This window comes from Cyprinus carpio, chromosome B14 (genome assembly GCF_018340385.1).
Source record: "Cyprinus carpio isolate SPL01 chromosome B14, ASM1834038v1, whole genome shotgun sequence".
Taxonomy (NCBI): Eukaryota; Metazoa; Chordata; class Actinopteri; order Cypriniformes; family Cyprinidae; genus Cyprinus; species Cyprinus carpio.
The window spans coordinates 5530127-5542322 of NC_056610.1; the positions used below are offsets into that span (position 1 = coordinate 5530127).

At 35.0% G+C, this 12196-nt stretch overlaps 1 protein-coding gene and 2 pseudogenes across 1 annotated transcript in view; 1 reads left to right on the forward strand and 2 right to left on the reverse strand.

Annotated features, from left to right (window-relative positions):
- Nucleotides 1–1718: 1718 nt before the first annotated feature.
- On the reverse strand, nucleotides 1719–4341 carry LOC109082290 (annotated as a pseudogene).
- Nucleotides 4342–5022: 681 nt separating this feature from the next.
- LOC109079919 (nuclear pore glycoprotein p62-like) overlaps nucleotides 5023–12196 on the forward strand; it is a 77589-nt gene continuing 70415 nt past the window's right edge. Inside the window, exon 1 of the mRNA XM_042737834.1 lies at nucleotides 5023–5092. The gene's annotated coding sequence lies outside the window, so the exon portion shown is untranslated. The remainder of the gene's footprint in view (nucleotides 5093–12196) is intronic.
- LOC109056096 overlaps nucleotides 10573–12196 on the reverse strand; it is a 23290-nt pseudogene continuing 21666 nt past the window's right edge.

The following is a 12196-nucleotide window of genomic DNA, read 5'->3' on the forward strand; positions in this document are numbered from 1 at the left end:
CGGCAGGCTTTGGGAAGCGCCTTTCATTTGTGAATGTTTGCGTCGCAAGTGATATTGCATTGTACTTGCACTACTACTTTATTTTAATACCGCGTAGCATATTTTGCAAGTAACTTCGTTGCCCTTTCTGTCGAAATGGTCCCACATAGTAGCCTACTTTTCGCTCGCTATATTTGGCTTGCTCAGCTAAATATGTCTGTAGGCGTGTGGTTGCGCGTCAACGCGCCCAGTGAGTTAACATATATATAGAGAGAGCTATATTATTACCATGCAGCAAAAAAAGAAAAAAATAGTTAACTGATAGTATTAGGGGCCGTTCACATGTCGCGCATAAAAACGCGTGGAAAACGCTAGGCGCGCCGCTTTCTCCTCCTTTCCAAAACGCTAGGGCAGTTGCGCTCCTGAGGCGTCTGTCGTTGCTAAGCATCCATCAGCTGGAAGCTGATAGAGTTGGTTCTGGTGCTCTTGCGTCATTCTGAAAAGTTGAGTTGTTTTGAACTAGATACGGTGCGGACGCGCCTGGAGAAAACGAGCGCGTCGCTTCCATTATGAGCGCGCATACCGCGCGTCTACATTTGAAATAACGAACTTGAGCACAAAAAAAGACGCGATATGTGAACGGCCCCTTCATTGGTCAAAATGTTTACTTTCGGTTAATGGTAAAACGGTCAATATGAGCATCCATAACTGGCATATAAACATTGCTCGGAATCTGCCATAAAACCTCTCTCTTTCTCTCTCTCTCTCTCTCTCTCTCTCTCTCTCTCTCTCTCTCTCTCTCTCTCTCTCTCTCGCTCTCTTGGTGGACATAGACGGCAATTCACTTTTGCTTTATTTGAACAAAGCTTTATGCTGGAGAAATTATTATTATTTTTTTTTTATTAAGTTTTTTTGCATATGGCCTGTTGAGGCTTTGTTTGTTTACAAAGGTCATAACTGCCACTATTTCTGTCTGAGTCTAATGCTTAATATTTTTTGAAGTGCAATTTTGTTTACATCCATTTTATTTATTGATTTTGGTTGTTTTTGGTATTTATTCAAGTGCATTGTTTTAGCAGAGACTGACAGTCCATTGCTTTTATTGTTTTTTTTTGTTTTTTTTGGTTGTTTTGTTCATTTATTGTGGATATTTAAAATGTTTTCTGTTTTCAGTGTTAAATATTCTTTAGAAATAAAAGTTTATTGATCTTTGAAAAGGTGTACCTGCATTAGTATGCCATTATCATTATATTAGTTGAAACTGGTCTTAGAACGACAATATTATCATTTATCGCAATAATTTCTTGGACAATTTATCGTCCAGCAAAATTTGTTATCGTGACAGGCCTAAGCCTGTCCACCAGAGAGAGTTTATAACACACACAGAGGCTTTGCTTGAAGTTCTGAAGCCAACTCTGCTCAGAGTTCAACTCCTGTAATCAAACAATTATAATAATCTACTCTAGACATTCAGCTTTACTGGAACATTACAGGCAGGTGTGTTGGAGCCCGGCTTTTGATCTGATTCTGTTTGGATCCTCTACTCAGTTACTCCTCTATGCTACAATCACATTCATATTTGAGTGTAACACCAATCACATACAATCAAATCCAAAAATCAATCAAGATCCAGTCAACAACGGATGAATAGAACCAAGACCTGCCCTACATTTGTTCTTTTTTGATAATACAAAACAATAAGAAATCCATAAGAAGGTGAAAAATGTTTTAGAGTAGCTTGAACAACAGTTTAAGTAGAATTTTTTTGTTGATGAATGAGAAAACCTTTTCCTTTGATTACAGTGTTGTTATTGAACCATAAAATGCAAAACAATGAAAACAACAAATTCTTGTATTTTATCTAAAAGCAGAATGAGATTTAACTGTGATTTTCTGTTGTTACAATCAGTTTAACTGGTAAGATCCTCAGAGGGGAAGTTTTGCAGCGATTATATAAGAAAGGAAAGACAGTCTCTGTGAAGGTGGATGTGAATGAGCGGAGACAGATGTTAGTTAGAGGATCAGAGAAGGACACCTTTCCTCTGTCACAGTCCAGCTGAACTCTCACACGCTGCAGCTTCTCTTTAACTTTGAAGCGAGTCAAGGGTTGATCTGGGGATTGTGAGCTGTATTTACTGTTCATGTACCGCACACGCCAGACATTAGTGTTAAAGAAAACCTCTCCCTTCCTTTGGTTTGATGCTGTTGTTATTCCAACATTCCAGAGTGTATTGTCTCCAACCTCTACATCCCAGCAGTGTGTTCCTGAATTAAAGCCCTCAGATCCCAGAACACATGGATAAAAGTCAAACCTCTCTGGATTATCAGGAAGATTTTGACATAAATCACTGTACGACACACTGGTCAAATCAGTAGAGAGTGTGAGCCAAGGAGCTGCTGTGTTTGGATCTAGAGTCAACGGAGCTGCAAAGAGAATTAAATCAGATTAGAGAATGAAATATGATGGTATTAGAAATGTAAACCTAATACATAAACAAACATCATGAGGAATATACTGTGTTTTGTAGTCATCATGAGTTTGCAGTACGATCCGATGATCTTATGAAATACAGTTTAGATTCACTTGAACTCCATAGAAATTCAAATTATTATTACATTTATTTATTTATTTTTATCATGAATGTTAATCAGTCTGTCTTTGTTCATATCTGCAGTATTTAACCGTTTGTTCTGGTGTCAGATCTGCTGGAGACTCACTGTTTTGGAGAGTTTCCTGCATCTTCCTCCAGACTCTGAAGGGCAGGTTACTCAAGTGATGTGACACATGAATCAAAGCTCCAGAACTCATCTGTGGATCCGGCTGTGAGATCCGGACTCTGGAAGAACATTCAGGAGTCAGAACTGCAGTGGATTTGAGTTCAGATCCACTGAGAGCAGAAACACCAGCAGCTCAACTTACCTTTCCATTGTGATGCTAAAGTTCTGGAAAACAGAGAGTTTGAAAAACATTTTATCTCATCAAACATAGCATAACAGGGTTCCTTCTATACAAATTAATAGTTTGATCATTGGTTGTAGTTTTGTGCACAAACAATGAAGCTAAGTTCAGTTGTCACCTTCAGAAAGCAGACATCACTGTCTTTCATCATCTCCTCCGTGTCTTTGATTGTGTCTGAAAGAGCTGAGATGTGTCTGTTCATCTCCTCCAGCTTCTCCTTCATCATCTGCTGCTTCTGCTCCTCTTCCTCCCTCAGTGCAGTGATTGTAGCTTCTTCTTCATCTCTGAGAAAACTGATGAAGCTTCTCAAAACTCCTCTTTAATCTGACGCTCTGTGTGCTCAGCTTGAGACTGAAATCACATCACATTCACTTCAGTCAGCTCTGCATTAACACTCACTCCAATAATGTCTTTACTCGATAATCACCTCACCTTGATGTGTTGAACCAGTTTTATCACACTCTGCTTTCATTTCTTCTGCATGTTTGAGCTTGTTTTGTAAAGATGTCAGTGCTGTATTCAGTTCCTTCTACAAGTTAAGATAGAAATCTGTGAAACTTTAAGTAGCTAATAAATTTTAACTATTTTTGGATGTTATTTTTTTTTCATAAGATTTGCTAAATGTATTTATATTTTGTAACAGTCATCCTCAGGAATCAGTCCCAGTTGTGGATGATAATTTCAGGACAGATTTTTTATTATTATAATTTCTTTTTTAATTTGTAAAACAGTCAGTATTCTTGTCAAAACAATATTTGATCAGTAAAAATGATCCAAGCTTGGCAAAGCTTAGTGAGCTTCTATTTGATCCGTGACTTAATGGATGTCAGAAGGTTAAAATCGTTGCTTTCAAGAAGGAAATAAATGAATAGAGATAAACAGAAGGTGAAGGACTAAAGACAAAAACTGCAGTTTCTCAGGAATTCTGTGAAATATTTTAGAAATGTGTCTGACCTTGTGAGATGAAAGCACTTCACTGATGGGTCTGAATGTGTGATTGACATGTTTCTCTGAGTCTCTGCACACTAAACACACCGGCTGTTTGTCCTCCAGACAGAAGAGTTTGAGTTTCTCACTGTGTAAACTGCAGATCTCCTCAGATCCTGATGAGCGCCTCTCGTTTCTCTCCTTTATCAGTGAATCACACAAGTTTTTTAATGCTAGATTACGTGGAGGCTCTTGTTTTGATGATCTTCTTCTGCAGACGGGACACTCCTGAGTTTTCTTGGTTCTCCAGAACTGCTGAAGACACTCTTTACAGAAACTGTGACTGCAGGACAGAAGAACAGGATCCTTGAAGATTTCACAGCACACGGGACAAGAAAGCTCCTCCACAGATTTGGAATCCATTTCCTCTTCTTCTACAACGATCTACAATTTACTTTCACTTTCAACTTTCTTTGAAAAGAAACTAACTTTACTTTGAAAAGTAAATAACAATTATAACTACAATCAAAATCTATTTTGTTCATCAAACTTCTCAAGAAATCCTCATTTATAGTGTCCTCCTTTGATGCACAGCACTGGTTTTATCTTTCAGTAAAGGAGAAATAATAACTAGTCATTTCCTGAGGAAAGACTGTGAGAGGGAGGAGTTTTGATTACACTTTGCACCATTTCAACACAGACTGAATGTATAATTTTATTTTTACTTTATTTGTGCTTTCATCTCCTGGACTCAGGAGTGAACTGGAAATATATATATATATCTCTCAAAGTAAATAAACTATATGGAGAATAAAATATGTTAGAAATTGAAAGAGAATTAAATCAGCCTATATAATAATTTTTACTAAAATGTTAAATTATAATAATTAATAAATAATAATTAAACAACAAGTTTTTGTTTCAGCGCAAACCACTTTTTTATGCAACCCTGGCTTATAAAAACACAACAACAACAACATGGTATTCAGAGATACATATCTATTATGGTATTATCATTGACTTTTAGGCTATTTTAATCTAAATGTAAATTAACTACATTTTTAAACAAACAAATTCATTTGATGAGGTAGTTTATTTGGAATTTCTATTTTGCAGTAAAGACAAGGTGACAGTTTTGATCAGGCAGTATTTTTGACAGCTGACGCAGAGGTCCTCACAGCACATGTGATGCATACTGCGCGCGGGAGCTGCTGTGAAATACCGTACGTAAGTGGGGAGATTATGCAATTTTTAGTCATGGATCCAATCACTCAGAAGGTGTCACAATTTTCTTTAACAAATTCAAAGGCAATGTTTTGGATTCTATTCGTTCAGAAAATGGAAGATGGATTATACTGACTGTTAAACTGGACAATTCCACTTTAATAATTTGCAATGTCTATGGATTTAATGTTCGAGTAAACACTTTAGAAATGTTTAAGAAGATTTGTGATACAATAACAGGTTTAAAAAAGAAGCATGAGGGTGGATATGTAATTATTGGTGGTGATTTCAACGATGCTCCACACGATTCTGTTGACCACTTTCCACCCAAACATAGTTCACGAATTTCTGATTTATTTGATTTTATAACTGACATATTACAAGTTTCTGATGTGTGGAGATATTTGAATCCCAATTGCTGTGACTATACTCTGAATAAAAGAATAGATTACTGGTTGATTTCTTATGACTTAATCAACTATGTTTCAGAAACAATAATTACTCGAGTCCCTCTATCAGATCACAAATTGATATCAATCTTATTTGATGGGTGTAAGAGTAGTATGATTCGTGGATACTGGAAATTTAACAACACTCTACTTTCTGACAATTGTTTTGTGAAGCAAGTTAAATTGATAGCAAATACTTTTGAAAATAATAATTTACATTTTACTCAAAAGTGGGAGTTATTTAAGTTTAAAGTCAGGGTAATTGCTATGAGAAGAGGTAAAGAATTCAAGAAAAATAAGAGCAGCTTAATACTTTAATTAAACAAAATACTCTATCCGAGGATGACTAGTCTAAATTATATCTTCTTAATTTAGAAATAGATAATCTATATATAGAACTATCTAAAGGTGCTTATGTGAGATCAAGAGCCAAATGGTTTGAGGAAGGGGAAAGGTATACTAGTTATTAAAAATAAATTATACAAGAAACTCTATTTCATCTTTGAATATAAATGAAAGAATCTCTAATAATCCTTCAGATATAGCATCTTTTGTGTATTCCTTTTATACTTCCCATTCTGACAATGAAAAAATAAGCACTTTTGTTCCAACAGTTTCTTACAAACAGTTAAACATTTTGTTCCAACAGTTTCTAATAATTATAGTGAATATTGTGAAGATGATATTTCCAAAACTGAGATCTCTAAAGCTCTTTTAAAGCTCTTTTTAATGAAAAAAGGAAAATCCCCTGGATCAGACGGGTTAACCGTTGAATTTTATTGTGCCTTTTGGGATCTGATAAAAAAACCCTTTATTTAGCATGTATAAAGAATGTTTAGAACAGAAAGAAATGAGCACAACAATGAAACAAGGTGTTATTAGTTTAATTCCAAAACCAGACAAAGACCCCTTGAGCACTGACAACTGGAGACCAATAACACAATAAAACAACAATTATAAAATTTTAGCCTTAGTTTATGCCACTAGATTAAAGAGTGGTTTAAATAAAATAATTGGAGAATCTCAAACTGGTTTTATGGTGAAACGCCATATTAGTTCAAATATTAGGCTTATATTGGACCTGTTAGATTATAACCTATTTGTTAATTCAGATGCACTAGTTTTATTCCTCGACTTTTATAAGGCGTTTGACACAATTGATCACCAATTTTTATTACAGAGTTTACATGCATTTGGTTTTGGAAATAATTTCATTCAGACTGTTAAAATATTTTACAAAGGCATTAATAGTTCCGTTATATTACAGAATAATACTTCTAGAAGATTCTTCATCAACATCAACCATGCGTTTATGACCTCAAGGTTAGACTATTGTAATGCTCTATTGGGTGGTTGTTCTGCACGCTTAGTAAACAAACTCCAGTTAGTCCAAAATGCAGCAGCTAGAGTTCTTACTAGAACCAGGAAGTATGATCATATTAGCCCCGTCCTGTCAACACTGCACTGGCTCCCTATCAAACATCGTATAGATTTTAAAATCTTGCTTATTACTTATAAAGCCCCTGAATGGTTTAACACCTCAGTATTTAAACGAGCTCTTGTTACATTATAGTCCCTCCACGTCCGCTCCGTTCTCAAAACTCTGGCAATTTGATAATACCTAGAATATCAAAGTCAACTGCGGGCGGCAGATCCTTCTCCTATTTAGCGCCCAAACTCTGGAATAACCTACCTAACATTGTTCGGGAGGCAGACACACTCTTGCAGTTTAAATCTAGATTAAAGACCCATCTCTTTAACCTGTCTTACACATAACACACTAATACGCTTCCAATATCCAAATCCGTTAAAGGATTTTTAGGCTGCATTAATTAGGTAAACCGGAACCGGGAACACTTCCCATAACACCCGATGTACTTGCTACATCGTTAGAAGAATGGCATCTACGCTTAGTTTCGCTCTTATTCCGAGGTCACCGTAGCAACCAGATCCAGTCTGAATCCAAGTCAGAGGGTCACTGCAGTCACCCGGATCCAGTACGTATCCAGCCCAGATGGTGGATTAGCACCTAGAAAGGACCTCTACAGCCTTGAAAGACAGCGGAGACCAGGACAACTAGATGAGCCCCAGAGACAGATCCCCTGTAAAGACCTTGTCTCAGACGACCACCGGGACAAGACCACAGTAAACAGATGATTCTTCTCCACAATCTGACTTTGCTGCAGTCTGGAATTGAACTGCTGGTTTCGTCTGGTCAGAGGAGAACTGGCCCCCCGACTGAGCCTTAATAATTTAAATTTTACTCAAAAGTGAGAGTTATATAAGTTTAAAGTCAGGGTAATTGCTATGAGAAGAGGTAAAGAATTCAAGAAAAATAAACTTAGGAAGATTACAGAGATAACAGAGCAACTTAATATTTCAATTAAACAAAATACTCTATCCGAGGATGGCAAGTCTAAAGTATATCTTCTTAATTTAGAAATAGATAATCTATATATAGAACTAGCTAAAGGTGCTTATGTGAGATCAAGAGCCAAATGTTTTGAGGAAGGTGAAAGGAATACTAGTTATTTCTTTTCTCTTGAAAAAATAAATTATACAAGAAACTCTATTTCATCTTTGAATATAAATGAAAGAATCTCTAATAATCCTTCAAATATAGCATCTTTTGTGTATTCCTTTTATGAAACACTTTATACTCCCCATTCTGACAATGAAAAAATAAGCACTTTTTTACAAACAGTTAAACATTTTGTTCCAACAGTTTCTAATAATTATAGTGAATGTTGTGAAGAAGATATTTCGAAAGCTGAGATCTCTAAAGCTCTTTTAAAGCTCTTTTTTCAATGAAAAAAGGAAAATCCCCTGGATCAGACGGGTTAACCGTTGAATTTTATTGTGCCTTTTGGGATCTGATAAAAAACCCTTTATTTAGCATGTATAAAGAATGTTTAGAACAGAAAGAACTGAGCACAACAATGAAACGAGATGTTATCAGTTTAATTCCAAAACAAGACAAGACCCCTTGAGCACTGACAACTGGAGACCAATAACATTATTAAACATTGATTATAACATTTTAGCCTTAGTTTATGCCACTAGATTAAAGAGTGGTTTAAATAAAATAATTGGAGAATCTCAAACTGGTTTTATGGTGAAACGCCATATTAGTTCAAATATTAGACTTTTTATTCTTTATTAATATTAATTTTTATTTTATTCTTTGACTTTTATAAGGCGTTTGACACAATTGATCACCAATTTTTATTACAGAGTTTACATGCATTTGGTTTTGGAAATAATTTCATTCAGACTGTTAAAATATTTTACAAAGTCATTAATAGTTCTGTAATATTACAGAAATAATACTTCTAGAAGATTCTTCATCAACAGAGGAGTGAGGCAGGGTTGCCAAATTTCCCCATTTTTGTTTTTAATTGTTGTGGAACTATTAGCAATTAGTGTAGTTAAAAATCCAAATTTACATGGTATAACATTATTTCATAGAGAAACAAAAATATCACAATTGGCTGATGATACAACTTTATTTCTAAAAGATAAGAATCAAATTAAGAATGCAATCAAAATTAGTTCAAACCTTTTCTGATGCCTCGGGTCTCCAGTTAAATATTACAAAGTGTGAAATTCTTCCAGTGCATGATTCTTCTGAACATTCAATGTTTGACCTTCCAGTGAAAGAATACGTTAAATATTTAGGAATTTATATATCTAAAAATTTGACCGTAAGACAGCATCTTAATTTTAATAACAAGATTAAGAAAATAACAATGATTGGTTAAGAAGGGATGTATCTAGTTTAGGCAGAATCTTATTAACACAAGTAGAAGGTTTATCTTGTCTTTATTTGTTCAAGATTCTACTGGTAAAGAAATTAATAGAGTATTAATTAATTTTTGCTTGAAAAATACGCACCACCATCTTAAAAAAAAAAAAAAATTAGTTGGAAAGAAATCTGAAGGAGGTTTTGAAATGCTGGATTATGTAGACATGAACAATACTTTTAAGATTAATTGGATCAAAAGGTGTGTTATTGATACTGATTCAATTTGGTTTTTATTTTTATTATTGTGTACCATCTAAATTACCTATAAAACTGTCTAAATTCCATGAGCAAGCACTCTTGGTCTGGAAATTGTGCTTTGTGCATAATTTGTCTCCTCACAGAATGAAAATATGGAACAACGAATTGATTACAGTTAAAGGCAAGAGTTTATTTTTTGAGAAATGGTTGGATCACGGGTTAATGTATTTGAATGATTTATTTGATTCATCTTTAAAAATTCACTCTTATGATTCTTTTCTTTCCAAATTCAATTTTCCTATAAAATTTAAAGAATTGTCTGTAGTAATCAAAGCTATTCCCTCTGGGCTTATTAATTTAATATGCAGCCACCTGACTTATTATAAAGTTGACAATAAAGATTGCAGTCTCCTTATAAATGGTAAATATGTGTTTGATAAAAAAAAAAATGTACTAACAAAGATATAAGACAAGTATTTAATGAACAAAAGAGAATTACTCCAAGAGGGACATTTTACTGGACCTTTTGTAACAACTGTGAGGAGTCTTTAAATCATCTGTTTGTTGATTGTCAGAGTGTAAAGTCATTTTGGAAAGATTGTTTTTTTTACTTTTTCAGTTAAAATTAATCTAATTCATCTACTTTTAGAATGATGATAAAAATATTCACAATTTTGTAAATTTCATCATCCTGAATGGCAAATTTTTCATTCATAAATGTAGTCTCTTAAAATTGTTCTGTTAATGAAGTCTCTTAAAATTGTTTCTCACTCTGTTATTGAAGTCTCTTAAAATTGTAAAAATTCAAAAGCTACATCTATTGTAAGATATTATGAATCTGTATTTGGCGTCTTGTGAATGTCTCCCTTTTTGTTTTGTTTATTTAGGGGTTTTTTGTGCTTAAACATCTTTGGAGCTTCTGTTTTTGATGCCTGTTTTTTTCTGTAATGTTGTTTACATGTTCTCAATAATAAAAAAAAATGACAATACAGAACAATAAGAAATCCATAAGAAATGTGAAAAAAAAAATGTTTTAGAGTAGCTTGAACAACACTTTGAGTAGATTTTTTATTGATGAATGAGAAAACCTTTTACTTTGATTACAGTGTTGTTATTGAACCATAAAATGCAAAACAATGAAAACAACAAATTCTTGTATTTTATCTAAAAGCAGAATGAGATTTAACTGTGATTTTCTGTTGTTACAATCAGTTTACCTGGTAAGATCCTCAGAGGGGAAGCTGTGCAGGAGTTATGTAAGAAAGGAAAGACAGTCTCTGTGAAGGTGGATGTGAATGAGCAGAGACAGATGTTAGTTAGAGGATCAGAGAAGGACACCTTTCCTCTGTCACAGTCCAGCTCAACTCTCACACGCTGCAGCTTCCCTTTAACTGTCAAGAGAGTGAAGGGTTGATCTGGGGATTTTGAGCTGTATTTACTGTTCATGTACCGCACACGCCAGACATTAGTGTCAAAGAAAACCTCTCCCTTCCTTTGGTTTGATGCTGTGGTTATTCCAACAATCCAGAGTGTATTGTCTCCAACCTCCACATCCCAGCAGTGTGTTCCTGAGTTAAAACCCTCAGATCCCAGAACACATGGATACTTGTCAAACCTCTCTGGATTATCAGGAAGATTTTGATATAAATCACTGTACGACACACTGGTCAAATCAGCAGAGAGTGTGAGCCAAGGAGCTGCTGTGTTTGGATCTAGAGTCAACGGAGCTGCAAAGAGAATTAAATCAGATTAGAGATGAAATATGATGGTATTAGAAATGTAAACCTAATACATAAACAAACATCATGAGAAATAGAGTGTGTTTTGTAGTCATTATCAGTGGCGGCTGGTGGGTTTTAAAATAGAGGAGGCACTAATTGTATTAGTCTGGGATCCCTGCCGATTATTATTATTATTTGCTTAACCGCTTTAAAATGTTTTTTTGGTTGCTTTTAGTCAGAAAACGTGAAGAAAACGACACACATACAACAATATAATTTAATTTCACTTACCTGGCCTATCACTTGAACAAACATCCATCCCTTCTTAAAAGTCTGTGTTAAAAGAGAGCTGCCTGTTAAGCCGAGTGCTGTATTTTATATCCAGCTTAGATGTGTTTCCCTTTTTTAATTTGTATATAAACTGTTTGAATGACAGCTTGGTAAATCTGTTGGCGATCAAATATTCAATATCGCTGCTCATCATAAGTGCCTTATCAGTGCAGCGCGAGACGTTCAAACTAATATCACGTAATTTACGTCTATGATGATTGGTTGATACCAGAAGCGAGGCTTGCCTCCTCTACGAGGTTTCTTTTCTCAACACTCATCAGCGCTGAAAGGGAACACTCGATGCTGATTGGCTAATTTTTTTTTTTTTACCAAAGGAGGCACGAGAGCTCATCTCTCCCCCGGCCTCCCCTTCTCTGTCACCTAGCGGTTGTAATTACATCAGCAGATTCAGCACATTCGCGATAGAAATGCAGCGCTTATCAACTTCATTAACATTTTATGGTATTACAACTGTGAAATTACAAACAAAAAATACACATTCTGAGATATGAACTGAAATTAATGTTGAATTTTTATTTAACATTTAAATAGTCCTCCTCCCATTTTCACCCTCAAATTTTTCCCCTGCCTCCCCTGACCGAGC